Below are 19,721 nucleotides of genomic sequence, written 5' to 3'. Positions count from 1 at the left end.
CTGCTTGACCTTGCTCTACCAACAACCGAAGGGTGGACAACGGAGCTAATCGACCAAGTCATTGCCGTTTGGAGCGCCATTCGAAGTGTGCAATTTACGGATCAAGAAGACTAGATCACTTGGAAGCTAAACAACCACGGTGAATACACAGCCTCCTCAGCCTATAAGGCACAAATCCTTGGTACAACATCGTCAAATTTTGACAACCTGATTTGGAGACCTTGGGCGCCGCGCAAGTGCAAAACCTTTGCCTGGTTGATTCTCCAAAACATAGTGTGGACTTCGGATAGATTAGCAACCAGAGGCTGGCCAAACGGATCCACATGCCCGCTATGTCGTCAGACCCAAGAGACGGCTCATCACCTGCTAGTGGATTGCAGATACACTCGGAGAATTTGGAATGAAATAGCACATTGGACTGTCAATGGACACCTAAGTCCTCAACTCTGGTGAGCAACGTCTACGTTACATGAGTGGTGGGAGGCCATCGTGAGTACAAGAGAAGCACCAAAGAAGGCACTACGCACGTTAACTTTGCTAATGGCCTAGGGGATCTAGAACAAAAGAAACCGAAGGACTTTCCAACACAAGGAGTTGCCGGCATCAAATCTATTATCCAAGATAAAAGAGGAAGCAAAAACGTGGAGCCTTGCGGGTGCGAGAAGCCTCGCTGCCTGGCTGGCACTGTAATTAGCCTTTTCGGCAGGGTTGCAGCCCTGCTTTTGCTTTTGTAAAGTTTCCTTTTGTACAGTTTCCTTCTTCTCTTTTCAATGAAATTGGCGGCCTCGATGATTCGTTCAAAAAAAAATCTTTCTTAATATCAACTTCTTTTGCCAATCTTTTTCAGCCTCTTCTGGCTGTAGTGGCAACAGATCTTCGCTCGATGTACTTATTGTCAAGGTCTGATTTTTCAACTTGAAGCTGTATACTTTTATTGTGCTCTATCCTTTTGATGTAATTTTGTAGTTCACTCGTCCTTTGATTCACCGTGTATCACAAAATATCTCCGTCTTTTATCATTGTTATACTCAGCTTGCTTCCTTTTTTTAGTATAGTTTCATCAGTACAATCTTCCAGTTGAGGATCTGTTGTTGTTTACCAGGTGTGCTTGCTTTTATCTCACCAAGTTTTCTTGACAATCTTTTTCCTCTCTTTTTGGCTGATATAGTTCCATGCATTGCTATTTTCTAATTGAGCATCAACTTGTTTTTTTAGAAACGCTTGCTTTTTTTCTCACCAAGATTTCTAGTCAACTTTTTCCCTATCCTTTTGCATATAATCATCTATTATAACAACAGATAAAATAGAAATACATATAATCATCCAATATTTATAGTGTTTTAAATTTTCCTCGCTGCAATGCGTGAGGTATGGACACACACACCTCCTTACAAACCAACCCAACTTCCCTCCCGACCTCCACACGTGCGCAGCCCCACCACTCGCGCCTGCCTCCCCTCCCGGCGCCCTCCTCTCCCCTCTCCCGCGATCCCGGAACCCTTCTCTTTCTTCACTTTTTTCTCTCCCTCCCTTCTCTCATTTTTTTTCTCCCACCCTCGCGCCTCCTCTCCCCTCTCTTGCGATCACGGCACCCGTCCTCCCTTTCTTCGCTTTTTTCTCTCCCTCCCTTCTCTTATTTTTTCCCACCCTCGTGCCTCCTCTCCCCTCTCCAGCGATCCCGGCACCCCTCCTCCTCTATCTTCGCTTTTCTTTCTCTCCCTCCCTTCTCTCATTTTTTCTCCCGATAGAAAACTGTCACGTCCAGAAATTCCCGAATAGAATTCCAAGCAGAATGTGCATTAAACCCCCTGTCCAGAACCGGCCAGGGTACACAAACGACAAAGTTGACATACAGATCCACGTCTTACAAACATTATAAAAGTCTTACATAAATGCAGTGGAAATATAAAAGATAACTAGAGCTAAGTCTGGACTTGGATAGCAGCGGGAACACCACTCCACAGGCATCCTCGACGGCACGGACAAAGCCTACTCCTCGGAGAAACCACCATTGGACGCATACTCGAACTCTGAGGGTTGGGAGATAGAGCAAGACTGAATACTTCCTACTGTACTCAGCAAGTCATACCGGAACGGAGGGTATGATGCAATATATAACCAAAGGAAGGCTAAAAGGGGATCATTTGCACAAAGCTAGCATTTATAAACAGTAGTTGAAAGCAGTAAAACAGTTCTAATAATTAATCAATATTAACCATCCACTGTCCAATGCTACACCATGTTGCAACAGGCCCAACCATCCACCTGAACTAATCAATTCCATTAGACTAAACTAGGGTGAGACTAATCACAGTGAATCTGGTTGACCGCCCATAACCGCGGGCACGGCTATTCGAATAGTTTTACTCTGATCAGAGGTGTACAACTGTACCCACAAGACATAGCCCCACAACACGTTTCCGTCCGCCGGCATGCCACCACGACATACCGGAAAGAGACCGTGACAGGACCCTTTGCATAACCTCCTCTAACCAAACACACCACACCTCAGGTTTCACCCCCACTACTCGCAAGGCAGCGGGCAGTCCCCTCTCGTGCCTAGGTGAATCCGGAAGCGACAAAGGCCGTCGCAGGGCCCATCCCGCTCCATCACGCCCACCCTTGCCTGGATGCGTCAGCTAGAGGAAAGCTACACTACAAGCCCAACCGTTGCCCAAGCTGGCTTGTGGTAAGTACGATAAGTTCTTCTAGGGCATCCCGCGAACCGGTACTTAACTGCCATGGGCGCGACCATCAAAACCATACACCCACAGCCAATCATTTAGCATATTTTAGTTAACCAACACCGGAGCGGTGGCACTAAACCAACATCAATACTAGAATAGGAAGTCTAAGTGTTAATGTAAATCCCCCATTGTGTGCTAGTTGAGCTAAGCATGGCTAAGCAATCCCTAGTCCAACAGCTACTCATGTTATAACCCCAAGCTAACAAAGGAACAAGGTAACAAATAGTATGGCTGAGACAATAGGTAATCATCCCATGGTATCATTATAAAACAATGCAATATTTAAAGGAGAACAATAAAGCATTTGCAATGTGGGATCACCATGTTCAAGTGACAAGCATGACTTGCCTTGCTCTGCGGCTGGAGGAATCTCGGCGACTATCTCTAAGTACATCGGAGCGTCGGGAGAGCCGAAATCTATGCGACATACAAGGCAAACAATACAAACAGGCTATAAGACTACTGAAACAGAGAACAAATATTTTTAATGGATTCTTTGCATTTTTCTTGATTTACTGAGACTTGAATGGGCTTAAACGAAGCACGGATGAATTTTCTATGAATTTTAGAAGATTCACTGTGTTTTTACTATAAAAGAAAAAACCTTAATTGGATTATTGCGCATTAAATAACCCCGACATGCGGGCCCCACATGTCATCGGCACAAGACGCCGGTCCACGGTGGACCGAGTCCACGGGATCGGGGAAAAGGACCACCACGTGGCGCCGACGTGGCACCGATGTGGCGGCCACATGGGCCGCCACGCGGGCAGCGGAATGGATGGCCCCGATCTACAAGGGGGTAGATCGGACGGCGGAGGCGGCGCACGCGCGGGTGGCTTAAGCCGGCCCGGCGGCCTGGCGTGCGGCGGCATGGCATGCGGTGGCGCGGCGGCAAGCGGCGGCGGCGCAAGCTGGCCCGACGACGGCAAACGGCCGATGGCGGCGAGCGACAGCGGGGCGGCACTAGCGGCTAGGCGGCGGCTAGGAAGAGAGAGAGGGGGAAAAAGAGGGACTCACCGAAGACGACGAGCGACGGCGAGCGGCGGAAAACGGCGGGCGACGGCGGGACGGGCTCCGGAGCGACCTGGGGAACGAAATGGGAGCGATTAGAGAGAGAGAGAGCAACGGACGGAGACGCCGGCCGAAGGCGGCTGCAATGGCGAGCTCACCTGCGTGCGGTGAAAGGCGGATTCCGGCGACGGGATCGGACGGCGGAGGGGTGGACGGCGTGGCCCTCGGGCTCGCGAACCCGACGGAGGCAACGGCGAGGCTCGGCGACGGCTCTAACGGCGGCGAGCGGTGGCCGGAGGCGCTTAGAGCGGTGGCGGCGGGTGGTGCACGGCGCTAGGGCAGAGAGCTCGGGTGCGAGTGGTTGCAAAGCGGAAAAGAGAGAGGAGGGGCCAGGGGTGCTTTATATAGGCTCGAGGGGATCGATCGTGGCCGGGAGGTGCGGGAATCGGCCGGCGACGTGGGGAAGGTGGAGAGGAGAGAGACGGGATTAGAAAATCGAATCCCAGCCATCTCGAGCGCGGGTGCGGGCGGGAGAGTGGGGCGGCGGTTGCAGGATGTGTGGGGCGTGCGCGGGGAGGGCGACGTGGGCGTGGGCACGCTCGGAGAGGGCGGGAGCGGCGATTGCGGGCGCGGCGGCGCCGGCCGGACGTGAGAGACGGGCCCGATAGGTGGGCCTCACCTGTCGGTGACCTAGAGAGGAGGTGGGGGCGCGGGCGAGGTGGCTGGCCGAGGCCCAGCTGGCGCGTGGGAGAAGGAGGGGGAGTGGGCCGGCGGGGGAGAGGAGGGAATGGGCTGGTGGCCCAAAAGGAAAAAAGGAGGGAAAAAGAAAAAGAAAAAGGAAAAAGGATTTTTCCAGGGATTTAAATAATGCTTGTGCTCGATTTTAATTGGTTAAAATTATTTCTAGGGCTCTGAAAATTCCACTAAAAATCCGGTTAGCATATTTTGACATGTAGAACTCTTGAAAAATCCCACATGCCATTTCCGATTATTATTTGCATTTAATTCCATTAGGGTTTCTCTCTTACTTTAACACATGAAATTTCTTAAGACCACTTATTAATTTAATTTAGGCTTGGGAGAAGAACTTCAGGGTGTGACAAAAACCTTCTCTTTTTTTCTCTTCTCTAAAAATAAAGTGATGAATTCATGACTTGAACCTATGATCTCATAGTTCTCCTAATCAATTCACCCTGTGACGCTATGTGATTGGAGATTATTGTTTGCTTGCTACGTATGATTGTTCAAATTTTATGATACTGTAGGAATCTAACCTTGTTACTATGATTCAGTAATATTATCATAGATGGGTAGTAACATGCTATGTTACTTTAAAATTTATAGGTCGTTACTGCACTTTTGGTAATAGCACATAATAAATATTGCAATAACAGAGAAAATGTAATAATACCAGTGATGCTATAATAGTAATGCTTGTGCAGATATAGAAACTTTAAAGTCCCAATCTTCAAAGAGCAATATTTCTTACATAATATCTTATTTTTCTAATCCATTTGCACCATAATGTTCATAAAAAAATATTTAATGAAACTAGATCTATCGTGACTATATTTTGACGTCATTACTACGAAAAGCACATGTGTTACTGCATACTGACCGTCACGTTACTACGTAATTTCTACATGATGAGGGCAACAAAGAGGTTAAATTGGGTTGAGCCAGTAAGTTCGAGCTCTGCAATCTATTTTTCCTATATAGTTGGTTCCCACTACAAGAATAACTCCTATAAAGCTGTCTCCAGGTTAAGCCACGTTATCATCACCTTACAGCCGTTGGATCAAGTGCCATCTTTGTTCGATTCATAGACCTGATAGAAACTCAACCAGTCCAAAGTCCACCCAGACACGATGAGGAATTGCTAGCGTTGGATCAGCTTGCAGTGAGTTAGAAAAATGGAGCGTTTTCTGTGCGTCAAATTTAGGAAACTGATTAAGGTGACTGAGGAGCCCATCTTAATGACCGTCATCATGCTTTAATCGACGCCCGTTCAGAGGTTCAGCAACTCAGCGTCGCTCACAGTCCCTGGAGTTCAGGAATCAAGATCATCCTTTTGGTTTGCCATTGGTTGAAATCAATCACATGCTCTCTCACTCGGATGGATTCAACTCTGTTCAATAGCTGGAATTACTTTGCCTCATATCAACTCATCATCGATAATTGGGACAATCATTCCAGTGAATCGGCGTCGTCGCTCGATGGCAGAAACATAGTCACTGTCATATCTCAGACTCTCGGCATAGGTAACCAATTTGTCATCCTGCAGTTCTTTTTGGGATAATTTCATCCTTTAGTTTTTATTTCGTAGCTGGCTCAGATTAAGCTTCTTTATTTTTTCAACATAGCAATACAACATGCCATCACAAATATTCAGCAATTTACTACAGTACGTGTCTATACATACACAGAACTACTCGAAGCAACCTTCTAACTGCCAGTGGATTTGCAAGGAACTATCTCTTCACCCTAATGCCAGTGGATTTTTTTCTACCTTTAAAATTTCGACCATTTTTAGCAATTATGAGTTCATTTGTCCAGTCCCTAATAAAATGGTGATTTGAGATCATCTGAAAACTGATGCACTCCATTTTCCCCCCTTTTCACCGCAATACATTTCTTTTCATTCCAATGATGCAAACACTGAAACGCATCTTATTTGATTATTAGCTTCTTTATAACTTTTGTTGAAGAAACTTTTGTCGTCCGAATGTTCTCAAAATTGGCCTGACAAAATTGACCTCACCAGTCCATTCATATGTCTCAAAGTTGACCTTCTATCTTCATATCACTTATAATTTGTTACAAGAGTTAAACATATTTTGTTTTGTTGAACATAACATTTTACAACGCAACTTTTACAGGTCAATATGATGTATATAGCATATGGAAAACAGCAACTTGAGCTGGAGAAAAATACATGCCAATGACAAGGTTTGCAATTATTCCTGTGTCTTTTTGGCCATTAAATTACTACTGTCTATATATTAACTGTTTTATCACTAACCCATCTGGCCTAACATATTGATAGTTGATTTTTCTTATAATTGTATTATGACACCTTTGTATCATCATTAAACTTGAAACGTCAACCTTCTAGTGACCCCATTTTATAAGAATTGGTCACTTTTCATTCGTACAAACCATCGTAATAAGCAATTTTCAGTTCATCACTTAGAATCCCCGCCGCAACGCGCGGGGTATCACCTAGTTGTACATATACATGTAGCCAAGGCCAGCTCTGGGCCTAGCTAGGCCGGTTGTGCGACCATCATCACCACCCCCACCCCCACCTACAGGCCTCAGCCCATAGCCTCAGTAGAGGCGGAACTGCGCGCGGGCGGCCTTGGAGAGCGATGCGGCGATCCAGTCTCTAGGGCACGCCGCGCCAGTTCGTCTTCGATCTGCGGCGGTGCGGCCGGCGGCCCCGCGCGGCTAGCGCTTTCTCTCCGACGCTCCTTGACCACGACACAGCAGCTATCAACGAACGACGCGTCGATGCCCTCTCCCGTGATTGGTGATCCCTTCTAGCAGTGGCTGGGTCGTAGGAAGCCAACCAGGCAAGCAGCGCACGCACAGCCAGCGGCACAGCAGGTTTGCCTTCTAAACTTCTTCCTTGATTCCTTCTAGGAAAATTAGGTTATGTACTTCGGACCTCTCTTGTTTGCATGCTTAATTTTCTTCCTTCTTGCTATTTAATTTACTTTGCAATTTTACTTAAAAATTTAATTTACTTTGCAAGTTTACTTTTTGAAGTGTTACAGAACGTATTACCTATTTGTCGGTTCTCAGAAAAGAAACAGAAGAAAATGGGAAGAATAATTTATCGATTCGCAAAAAGGTGCTATATATAAATTTTTTATAGCTTCAAAATCAAATAGTGTTGTTACCGGTAATGATCCTCACACATGTCAATGTGGATGTTGTGGTGCAACAAAATAATACCCAAGATCAAGAACAAGGATTTGATCATAATGTAAATGCAGAGGTTAAAGTTAATGAAGATCAATCTGATCATATTTATGGTCTGCTAATAAGGTATTTATAATATTTTATTTAATTATACTATCAGTATTATATATATATATAGTTATTTACAACCGTTTTATTTATTATTTACCATGTTAGAAATGTTTATTTGTGTTTCTTCAGACCATATGTGCTTTGTAAATTATATAGTATAAATAAAAAATAGTATTAAGGGCCTATATTACAGAGTTCGCCTATGGCCCTAAAGGCCTTGCATGACGCGCTCGGGGTCAGCCTGGAGCCGAGCGGAGCGCACTGTCGAATCCATGATTGTCTCTGGGCCTTTGTTTGCATGTTGTACGCATGCCGCAGGAACTGCATGCAAAAGCAAAACGTGGGATGACATGGACGCACGCAAGCGACGTACGAAATCAGAGCGAGGAGGATGTTGCAGATGAAAATTGGAAGCACTTGATCGCCGATCGGAACCGAGATAGATAGGGAACGATAGATGAAGAAAAAAACTTGAAAACAAATTTTATTTTTTAAGTAGGTAAGGAAAAATCATGTATTCCCCCGTTTCAGGTTATAAGATGTTTTGACTGGTCAAAGTCAATCTGCTTCAAGTTTCACCAAGTTTATAGAAAAAAATAGTAATATTTTTTATCCAAGATAAATTTATAATGAAAATATATTTAATATAATATTTAAAATTATTATAATATTTTCAACACAATGCTCGTCACACTAGGGTTGACTTTCCAGTTGCAATTGAGGCTAGGGAGGAAAGCCGTCAACTGAGAAAGTATACGATGATATGATGGACAAAAGGATTAGAGATAGCTGAAGAGGCCAAGCTAAAAGATTTGAAGATTGGGCTACATTCATCGAAGCAACCATCTATCGTATTATGAAAGAAATGTTGTCGGACATTTCTACGTCCAACAATGACATGGATGGCAAGCACGCTAATATTTAAATTTATTATAATATTTTCAACACAATGCTCGTCACACTAGGGTTGACTTCCCGGTTGCAATTGAGGCTAGGGAGGTGAACCGTCAATGTGAGAAAGTGTATGATTATATGATGGACAAAAGGATTAGAGATAGCCGTAGAGGCCAAGTTGAAAGATTTGAACATTGAGCTAGATTCATTGAAGCAACCATCTATCGTTATATGAAAGAAATGTTGTCAGGCGTTTCTACCTCCGACAATGACATGGGTGGCATCGTTATGAGGCGTGCCGAGGCACTAGCCAGCTGGCCAGAGTATCAAGAGCTTGTTGAGCAAGAACTGTGGCAGGCACGCTAAGCGCGTGCGTGCTAAGCGAGCAGAACACAAGCGAGGAGAATTCATTGCACGAGCAAACTCCATGTGCAGTAGAATTCAAGTGGCATTTATGTCCTTATCAAGCAATGGTTACAGGGTGTACGAGGAGGTGTTAACGTCACCTAAACCGAGGAAAACAACAGCAGCAACAACAACATTGTCTTGTTGGCTAGTCCGGAAGATAGCGTCAAGTGGTGCATTTGAGGTTCTTTCTTCAATGCTGGTGGGGATCACGAAAGCGGATGATAGCACCAGTGATGCATCATCTTCTTTTGTACACTTCGAAAGAAAGAATGCCCGAAAAATTGTTGTACCGGGTCACCATCATGTAACTTGTAGTATTTCAAGTTCTGATAATGAAGAGCGTGTTAATTTGAGTTATTCAAGTTCTGATGATGAATATCTCAAATTAACATGCTCTTCATTATCAGAACTAGAAATACTACGAGTTACAAGATGGTGACCCAGTACAACAATTTTCTCGGCTTTTCTTTCTAAGTGTACAGAAGTAGATGATGCATCGCTGGTGCTATCCACAGTTTTCGTGATCCCCACTAGCATTGAAGAAAGAACCTCAAATGCACCACTTGACGCTCTCTTCCAGACCGGCCAACGAGACAATGTTGTTGTTGCTGTTATTTTCATCGGTGTGCATGACATTGACCTCTCCTTGTCCACCAGCTGACTATTACTTGATGAGGACATAGATGCCCCTTGAATTCGGCTGCACGCGGAGTTTGCTCATGCAGTCAATTCTCCTCCCTTGTGTTCTTCTTGCTTAGCACACCACGAGCTTAGCATGCTTGCCACCCATGTCATTGTCGGACGTAGAACATTTCCTTTATAGTACGGCAAATGGTTGCTTCGATGAATGTAGCCCAATCTTCAAATCTTTTAGCTTGGCCTCTTCGGCTATCTCTTATCCTTTTGTCCATCATATCATCGTATACTTTCTCACGTTGACGGCTTGCCTCCCTAGCCTCAATTGCAACCAGGAAGTAAACCCATGTGTGACAAGCATTACGTCGCTGACGTCAGTTCTTTGATGACGAAAATGATCCTTGCATAGAAGGACGTTGAACAAGAGTGATAGATGATACAGTGTTAGAAGGAACCATGGTTGGATGGACATGATAATTACAGGAAGCAGTATCACTCGACTAGACAGTCGGAGAGAATATTCGAGTCAAATTATATGGAGATTTTGAAAAATCCCCATCCAATTCTGATGTACCAACATAATGATCGACAAAAGGCACAGATTACAACATCCTTCCCACCCCTATTACACCAAATTATGTGGAGGCTTCATGATCGTCGTCCTCAGGATGTGTACATTCAGTAAACGCCTGGGCTAGATATTGGCCGCTAATTGTGGTGGGAGGGATATGTGTAATCATGGAATCATAACCCTCAGATGCATCTGGTAAACTGAAGCTTTCTCTTGGCTGACGGATCTCCCTTGTCACTTGAAGAAATGCCTTTGGAAGACTTCCGCTTCCTACTGCTCTCAGGTTGCGTGAGGGCATGGTTATCTACCAAATTTTCACATGCTGGTGTGTTGTTAACCAAAATAGGTTGTGACGAAGAGCCTAGAGTAGGATCTACAGAAAAAATGTTCTCCTGCTGGAACCAAAAAAAAATACATAAGACGGATGGACTAAGTCACTAAGGGTAAAAAAAAATTATACAATATATTACAGTACGAAAGGAGGGTACCCGGTGTGGTTGAGCTATACTCCGTATAGCTAGTCTCCATGTTCAAGAAGTCATATAATATTTTCCTCCAGGGGCCACCAGCTTCCTCTGCTGCAACCTTGCCAAATGTGATGTTGGCATGGTCATTGGGAGATATGCGCAAGATCCATACGATGATAGTGGCCTAGAAGAACTCATGCAAGACGAAGATGCCTTGGAAAAATCGGTAAAGAATTTTCTGGAATGTTTTAAGAGTAAAAAGTTTAGATGAATGCTTAAATTATGTGTTGCTTTTGTGCCGGATTGGTGGTTATGAATGATGGCCTAACATAGCACTTAGACTTTTGGTATTGTGTAATTATGGTAGTACATGAGATCATGTGGTTATAATTAGTAGCCTGACCAAGTATGTGAAAGTAGGTAAACTTTTGGTATTGTATATGGAAGCATGTGTAATTATGGTATTACATGAGTGCTTATGAATGGTATCCTGCAGAATTATTGTAAAATATGATGGTTTATTGTGCTCAATGAAATTAATATTGTTCCTAACATTACGAACAATATGACGATGATGGATGCAATGCTTATCTTACATTGCCATATATATATAATCTGAAGTTTAGCTAGAAACTCAAACATGATAAACTTTCCACATGACATGATTTACTCCTAATACTGATATTACATTGTCATATATACAACCTGAAATCTGGCCAAAATATGAAACCATGATAAATTTCCCACATTACATATTTCAAAAGCTGAAACCATCATAAAACTTCCCACATTACATGGTTTGTTGCATTTACTTGCTCAACACTGATCTTAACTTATCACATATACATCCTGACATTTAACCAAAAGCTGAAACCATGATATTGCTTTCCCATATTGCATGATTTACTGCACTTGGTTGGCTAATGCTGTTGTTACCTTATCATATAGCTCAAAATCACAACTAAGGGTATTGGGGAGAATGTCTAGACGCTCTAGACTCTCTTTACCCATATGAGGGATCTTGTATCCATTTCCTCCATCAGCTTTCATAACCTCTAACAAGCAAGATTGCAATGTTAGGAACACCCTATTTAGCTTGTTGTCATCATAGGCCTGAAATTCCTGCTCAACATTATCTATTAGGTCATCCATATTCTTGGATATCCTTCTATATGTTAATGATTGTAGAGACGCAAAAAAACCCAAGATCTAGTGCATTCATATCTGGGGAATTAGGAGGCTGATGCATGAGTCGGATGTCAAACCCTGTTTGGGAAACTGCATAGGCAAATTGAGGATCATCCACTAGGACATGAGAGGGAGCATTATCCTGCTGAATCCATATAGTGTTGTGTGCTTCTTCTGGAGACCAACTTGCTATAATAGCTGGTAGGACTTTAGCAATCAGAAATGACCTTACGGTATCTCGATCAACCTTGATTGTCTTGTTGACTAGAGTCCCCCTTGGTCTATTATGACTTGTCCTTTGCGCTGGTTCCTAAGTAGCACAATAATCAAGTTAGATTAACAATTAATTTTCAGATCAAATCACAAAGTAAAAATGCATATATAAAGAGGTTATGGTACCTTTCTGGTGAAAGGCCACAAGCCTATCTTGCCGTCAAAAGTGCAGATACCTTCTTCATTGTATCTGGGCCTAGCAACTGCTGCCAAGAACATCACTGTATCGATAGAATTTTTGTTTTGGACAGGTCGGTATGGATCATCCTCCCAATGGACCATGTAAATGGTTCTTGTCCTTTTAGTTGTATTGAACTATTTTTCATCTATGTGCACAATGTTTCGCATATCAATGAACTTGGGTTGATTTGGCAAAGTATGCCAATCTAACATGGAAAGACACCACCGCAGCCTTGATTATTTATTCTCTTCCTTCAACAATGGCTTTAGTGTATTTGAGTGACGTCTTAGCAGCCCTTCTTTCAACATCCTATGCAGTGTGCTCTTTGGTATACCTGAGGCTGATGCAAATAACCGTAAAGTGCCTCTTTGTTGCAAGGGAACATTAGCAACATCTGTTAGGTTGATTTCTTTCTTTTTGCGACCACAATTCTTTTTTTTCCTAGAAATTACATCAATTGGTATTCCCTGGGCACGGCATTGCTTCACTCTTCGCCAAATAGCTTGCACTCTAGCCCTTTTCACATTAAACATTGCTGCAACTTCAGTTGTAGCATTTTTTCTCATTTTTCTCAGGATTCCATTGTTAGTTTTTCCAGTCAATGCTGCATATATCTGTTGCCTTTGAATTTTGGTCAGATTTTTGTTTTGATGTTCATCTTCCTCATCTGAATCAACCAACTCCTCTTGTTCGAAAACAACATCCACATCACCCGCATACACGCCGTACTCTTGCATGTCTACAACAGCAATTATAAGGTTAGTCATATGTACCAATTCAGAATTGTAATATTTTATTGTCATTGATCAACATGCTTGCAAAATTATGGCATAACTTTTTAGGTTCACCACATGGTTTTATTTGTAATATGATTTAACCGTACATATCACATCTAAGAGGGACAGAGACATTGACACAATTTAGTTTATGTGCTTTCTTTTAGATTACTGTGGTAGTGTACCGATTGACATGACAATTGTATGTAAATACAAGATATCAATGCATTTATTGGTAAATCTCATTATTCTTTGTGATTTACTATGTGCTGAAATGTCTAATTTATAATCCTGAATTGTTATTGCAACTAATACAACCAAATGACACGGTTGGACTATTGTAGGTAGTTGGCATGATATAATATTACTAACTTCTAATTAAAAACATGATTTCAGATAAATAATATTATTCTACAACCTTTGGGTAAAACCACATTTTATCTTTTTTTTTGTAAATCTGATAGTCATGTCGGTTAAAGGGCTTACCTAGATGGTATTGTAGGTCTTCCTCATTGGCATCAAAGTTGAGATCAAAAGGAAAGGCATTATGGTTGTGACCTCCATTTACTTGCAGAACTTGATCCATGGCATCAGCATCGTCTACAATAACAAATATCATGTGAGTACCATGTACAAAAACAATACTTTTTGCCATGCAGATTATTCTATATTGATCCATGGTTCCATATTTGATGTCCTGTTGAATTATGTGTCCTTTTATATGACAAAGGTTTAATTGGTCAAAGACATATCCATCTCAGTAGTAGTTATACTGATGGAAGTGCTCATGATTATTTTTCCCCAAATGTGTTACACATTTCTTATCAAATCTTCCGATTGTGATTTTATCTTATTTTGCTGGTATACTGATATTTGGGTCATACATGAATGAGTTGTTTGTTTCTGTACAAACTTTCGTGCTGAAGTTTAGAGCTCTGTGTACAACATTGGAGGTACAACCTAACTTTCTTTTATAGTACTAGCTGAAATTATGACATTAGAAAGGAATATATATAAATTGTTTGCTTATTATTCCAGTTCATGATTTTACACATAGATGAAAACAGTGCTCATGCTTTCTGAATTCTCATGTTTATTCCTACTTTATATTAAGATGATGTTGCTTGAGCTACAGACAATTTAGGTCAATACCAGTACTATAAAGGAAACTATCCATGCAGAATCTAGCATATCTAGAATCTAGTATAACCTCTGATATTATGGAAGGGAATGAATTTCATTATGCTCAACTCTTGACAGAATTGAGTTGGTAAATATCAAAGAAAAAAAATCAAGTCCTAATTGTTTTCTCAAACTTATCAAAGACCAATTTTGTTCCAAGAAGATAGCAATTGCATCAATGCACATGTTATAGATCATTTTTACAGAGAAATGGCAAAGATTTTAGAGTGATTTATGCAAGCCATATCTACAAAGATCAATTGTTTTCTATTCATGTTTACAAGGTTACCTAGATGTATTTCTCCTTGGTGGTCAGATGCATACAAGTTGAGATCAAAAGGAAGCACATGGTTGGCACCTCCCTGGAAATCACCTCCAGGAAGCTCATGGTTGGCACCTCCCTGGAGATCACCTCCAACCTGGTCATCCTCCTGATCAGCCACTGCTTCATTGAGGTTAGGTACAGCATGTTCATCTCCATCATCTAATGCTATATTTAGATCTAAAGCCATGGATGTGTTTTTGCAGAGATATGAAGGGATAAAGTGGGAAGGAAAGTTGTGTTTTTGCAGAGTTATGAAGTGATAAAGTGGGAGGGAAACTTCTGATTTGAAACTTGTAGGGTTTGTTGTGGTGGGGTGTGCTAAATTTGTATTACATCCCGCCAATGAAGTGGCACTTAATTCTTCATTCAAATTATTTGGCACCTTGGCGCCCTATGTCTGCCTGTGTGTTTGAGTATGGAGTACTACTCCTGTTTTATTAATGTGTGGCAGTAGTAATACTTTATTTGTACCTAATGATTGGGTGTACTAGTACTGAGGGTAGTTTAGCCTTTTGCTCTTTGTCCTAAAACTACCTTGGGCTTCCAGGAATCCCTTCTTTCTGGGACGGAGGGAGTACTTGTATGATACAAAAATCTCGACGGGAAAGCCCATGGGCAATAATGACTCTGTCCACCGCCAGATTTTTTCTATGCTCAAGAGGCACTCCACCACATACATTACCATGAATGAGTTGATTAAAAACTCAAGTGAATGGCTCAACAAATTTCTTATACAACCAGAGCCAATGCACCATACAACTCTCGACATGGGTCTTGTTAGGAATGAGAGGTAGAACCAATTCTGCCGAGCATAAAAGGATGCATCCAATAGGTGCAAGGAACCCCAAATCTCTCTCCATTGTACAAACTCGCTGCTGGTGGATATGGAGTGACTTGATCAAGTCTGAACTGCTAAGCCACCCGATCTGGGTGATAGGGTTCAGCGAGGCATAGGTCAACATGCTTAATAGGAAGCAAACCACACTGAACAGATAAGCAAAACATGCTTATTTAAAGGTTGGTTTGTAGGGATACCAATGGATGTTGGCATCTTTGCATAAAAATTTGAAGGCTTCGTCAGGACTGAAACGCTTGGGGGTTCTAAACATTGTGTTCACCATCATGGATTTCCGAGAACCATGAATAAAAGAAGGGGCATGTGGCTTATTCACTTTATCACCAAAGATACTTTTCAAATAAACTCCCATCCAACCAATAATAAAATGAACAGGCCAACACCTCTTATAAGAAGGACCAATAGGATTTGTGCTGAGCAACCTCAATAGCATAATGAACATAGAGCAGGTTGAGTTAAAGCATATCGGCGCCCACCGCCACCTCCCATCGGGAGCCTGCCGCCAGCCACGGAAGCCCTCCGTCTCCCCTCCAGCCAGATCTGGCAGATGATGAGGACATCAACACCATCGATACATCCACGTCTCTGCAAGTACGACTTGATGGTCCTATTACCCGCGCTCGTGCACGTCAACTCAACTATCAGGTGAGTTCTTTCTTGAGTTTATGTTCCTCTTCTTTATACCCCGGAGACGCGTGCACTCTTCTTTTACTCAGTAACGATGGAGAGGATCCAAAGGGGAGAGGATTCGCGCGGGGTGGATTCGGACTACAGGACAACGCCAACTTCTGACGGCCGCCACGACTTCATGCGAACTCCGATTTGAGCGTGCAAGTACTTCATGGAAAGCTTATCAAGTCTACTTTCAAATGGATCTAGCCATATGTCCATATCTGTTCTGGAGCGGCCACAATTATCGTTTTACTCCCGACTATTTTCTGTCCATAGTGTTGCGTCACCTCTTTTGGCCCAATGGGCTGTGTATCAGGTTGGGCCCATTAGGGGCGCATCCTAGGGTTGGAGCACGACCCTGTAGTCATTCTTCCCCTCTTCTTATACCTCTAATCACCGCCAAGAACGCTCGGTTTTTGATGATAGAGTTAGCTACTTGCTACCTGCTCGCAGCGCGCGTGTTGGCTAAACCGCCCGTCTGCCTGTAATCAGAACCCCGCCATATTGTGTTTTTCATAGTGAAGCTTTCATCTTCATCTAGCAATTCAGTGCTTGTTCTACTTGTTCTTGCTTGTTCTTCGATTGCTTGCAGGATGAGTGCCCTCGTGGCCGGGTTGACACACACCACAAATTCGCAGCAACCATTAGAGACGGTATATCGGTTGCTAAGGCGCAGCGTCTTTGGACGGTTGTAGTCGTGCCATGAACGTCATCTTCATCCAATCGAGTTATCCCACACCTCTCATCGAAAGATCGGGCACAAACCCTAGCGGGTTCACATCAGCAGAGGGGAGGGTGCCACCACCCGTGAGGAGCTCGCCGCCGGCTGCAGGAACCCGCCGCGTCCCCTCCCGCCAAATCTGGCGGAGGAGAGCCTACCGCCGCCCACAGGAGCCCGCCACCGGCTGCAGGAGCCTGCCGCCTCCCCTCCTGCCGGATCTGGCAGAGAGGAGGGCGTGGCCACCACCGCCGCCAGTGCCGCCTCCGCTAGGCAATCACCGCAAGAGTAAGGGGAGGGGGAGAGACGCGAGAGAGGGGAGGCAGAGAGACGAGAGAAGAGAGAGCGTTGGATGGGTGGGTAGGGCGCTGAGCGGAGTAGAGATAAGGACGACGTTAGATGGATGGGTGGGGCATTGGGCAGAGTAGAGATATGGACACAGTTGATCAGCTCACCGGCTCAGCTTTGTTTAGTATAGGCGCCACTTTTTTAAAAAAAAAAACAGTACCTATAATATACTATAGGTACCGGTTATTTTAAAAAACCGGCACCTATTAGTATAAGTGTCGGTTTTTCCTCTATTACCGGCACCTATAGTGTTCAAAGGTGCCGGTTCTATATTTTTCCATGACAGGGAGGTGGGAAAAGGCCCATAGGCTGTTCCCTATGAGGTATGTTGTAGTAGCGATTTGAGCCTACCGAATTGAGATTTGAATCATGGATTTGAGTATCCAAAAGATTTCAAATGAAAAAGCTATAACCTATAAAATTGTAGATCTCATTGAGAGTTATAGTTTTCATATATTTTTTTCCCGAACAGTGTCCATATGAAAAAACTAAGTTAAATTATAAGATGGCAATTTTTTATTGTGACGAATTTATTGATCGTGGCAACAGAAAATAGTGAAAAATAACTTACGACAACCATGTACTTAACAAATTTCCACAAAAATTAAAACTATGACGATAGAACATGTATTTTTTGCAACAATAATATTTCTTTGTGATAGTTTATTTCCTATTGCAACTAAAATATCAAATAAAACAACAATTATAAATCATTGCAAGAATATACAGTTATTTGCCGCAGAAAAGTTATCATTGCAATAGTACAATATCTTACAATGAATTATTTTTAGTTGTAATAATTGATACTTCGACGACTTTGGTTATCGGAGATAAGACCCGATCAGAGCATGTTCTCTCTTAGATCGGGTTCTTATTTACCGTAGAATAAAATATGATAAAAACCACGTAATTAACTTCAAAATTAAGCACTAAAATTTAAAATTTAACTTATAAGCAAAACTCTAACCGAAAATGATGGGGATGAACGTGTTTTAGTGCCCGCCTGCTCTCTGTGATTAAAAGAGAAGTGGGCTTGCTACCCAGCGCAGCTTTGTCGTTGGCACCGTAGCCCGTGGGTCTACCTACATTCACCTAACAGGGCTCAGCCCATGCGATGCAACTGAACGTACGGTACGTACTGATTCCTGAATATTGTAGGAGTAGGAGCCTAGGAGGCCTCGTTCGATGTGTTCGAATGATTCTATTTTCTGTTAACACGTTACTAAATGATGTATTCGATGTGAAAATTTTTTTTATATAAATTCCTTTAAAATATCAAACAAATCTATTATTTAGATTTATAATTGTTAAAACTCAATTGATCATGTGCTAATTGATTTTTCATTTTCCGTTTTCTGGCTACATCTTCATCTTCGTAGAGAAACGAAGAACACCACTCCACTCGTTGATATACGATAGGATGGTATTTTGTGTAATTTCGGCTTATGGTGGAATTATAATGCCCAAACAACGCGCTCCATTTCTCCATTTCTTTTTAGCCGATCGCTGCACCTGACAGCTAGCAGGGGGCATGATGTAAGATGGACGAACGGACGGACGGACGGACGGGTGAAACTGATGGACCCTGTATTAACCCTGTGTAGTAGTATCCCTCGTCACGTAGCTTCCCAGGGATCCAGCAGGAGACGTCTACACATCCCGTCACCATCGCCATCCTCTCCGTCACATAAAATACTCCTCCTACTAGTACTCCTACTCAGCGCACGTACGGTGTATAGAGAGGAGGAGGAGGAGAGGGCATATGGTGACAGGGAGGGCATGGGGCCATGGGCAGTAGCATGGAGAAGTGACGGTTGGAATCGACGGGCGGATGGACGCATGCATGCAAAAGCCGGGCAAGGGAATCATGCCGTGCCAGCCGAGCTGCCGCAGGGGGAGAGGCCCCCTCCCCGGTAGACTTTTTTAACTCCTCCGCCTACCAAATGCTACAACTCCATTCTCCTATGGAGTAGTACTACCCTCAACAGCCGGCAGGTTCATGTCATCCATGATACATCCATAGACCATACAAAACCCATCCACCGGATAAACGTGCCCTCTCTTTTGTTTCCAAGGATCTCTCTTGTCAATTCGTCGATCTTCGCCGATTCAATCATTAACACATGCGCCGCGGCCTTGGTTTAGGGCCCAATTCGAACAGCAGGATTGAAAAAACAGGGAACTGAAAAAAAAAACACAGGATTCTGACAGTAATACAGGTGTAAATATAATGTAGATGGTTGCAAAACACATAAAAACACATAAAATAATTGTTTATATGGACCGCATGAAAAATGAAAAACGCAGGATCAAATGAGAGAGAATTAAAAAAAAATTCCAAGAGATAGAAACTCTTGCTAAGTTAGGACTTGGGTGTTATGACAAGCTAACGCCACTCTAGCCTGGGTTGGAAACCCATGTCCCCCG

General features: G+C 43.0%; 1 long non-coding RNA gene across 1 annotated transcript; it reads left to right on the top strand.

Moving 5' to 3' along the window:
• The first annotated feature begins 7,092 nt into the window (after positions 1–7,092).
• LOC136357126 (uncharacterized) lies at positions 7,093–15,230 on the top strand. The gene is made up of 4 exons (XR_010742207.1): positions 7,093–7,370; positions 13,696–13,812; positions 14,692–14,830; positions 14,904–15,230. It is a non-coding gene; the product is annotated as an uncharacterized lncRNA (long non-coding RNA).
• Positions 15,231–19,721: the final 4,491 nt, after the last annotated feature.

Source organism: Oryza sativa, chromosome 6 (assembly GCF_034140825.1).
Source record: "Oryza sativa Japonica Group chromosome 6, ASM3414082v1".
Classification (NCBI taxonomy): Eukaryota; Viridiplantae; Streptophyta; class Magnoliopsida; order Poales; family Poaceae; genus Oryza; species Oryza sativa.
Note: the sequence above shows the minus strand (reverse complement) of the source record. Positions and strands in the feature narration are given on the sequence as shown.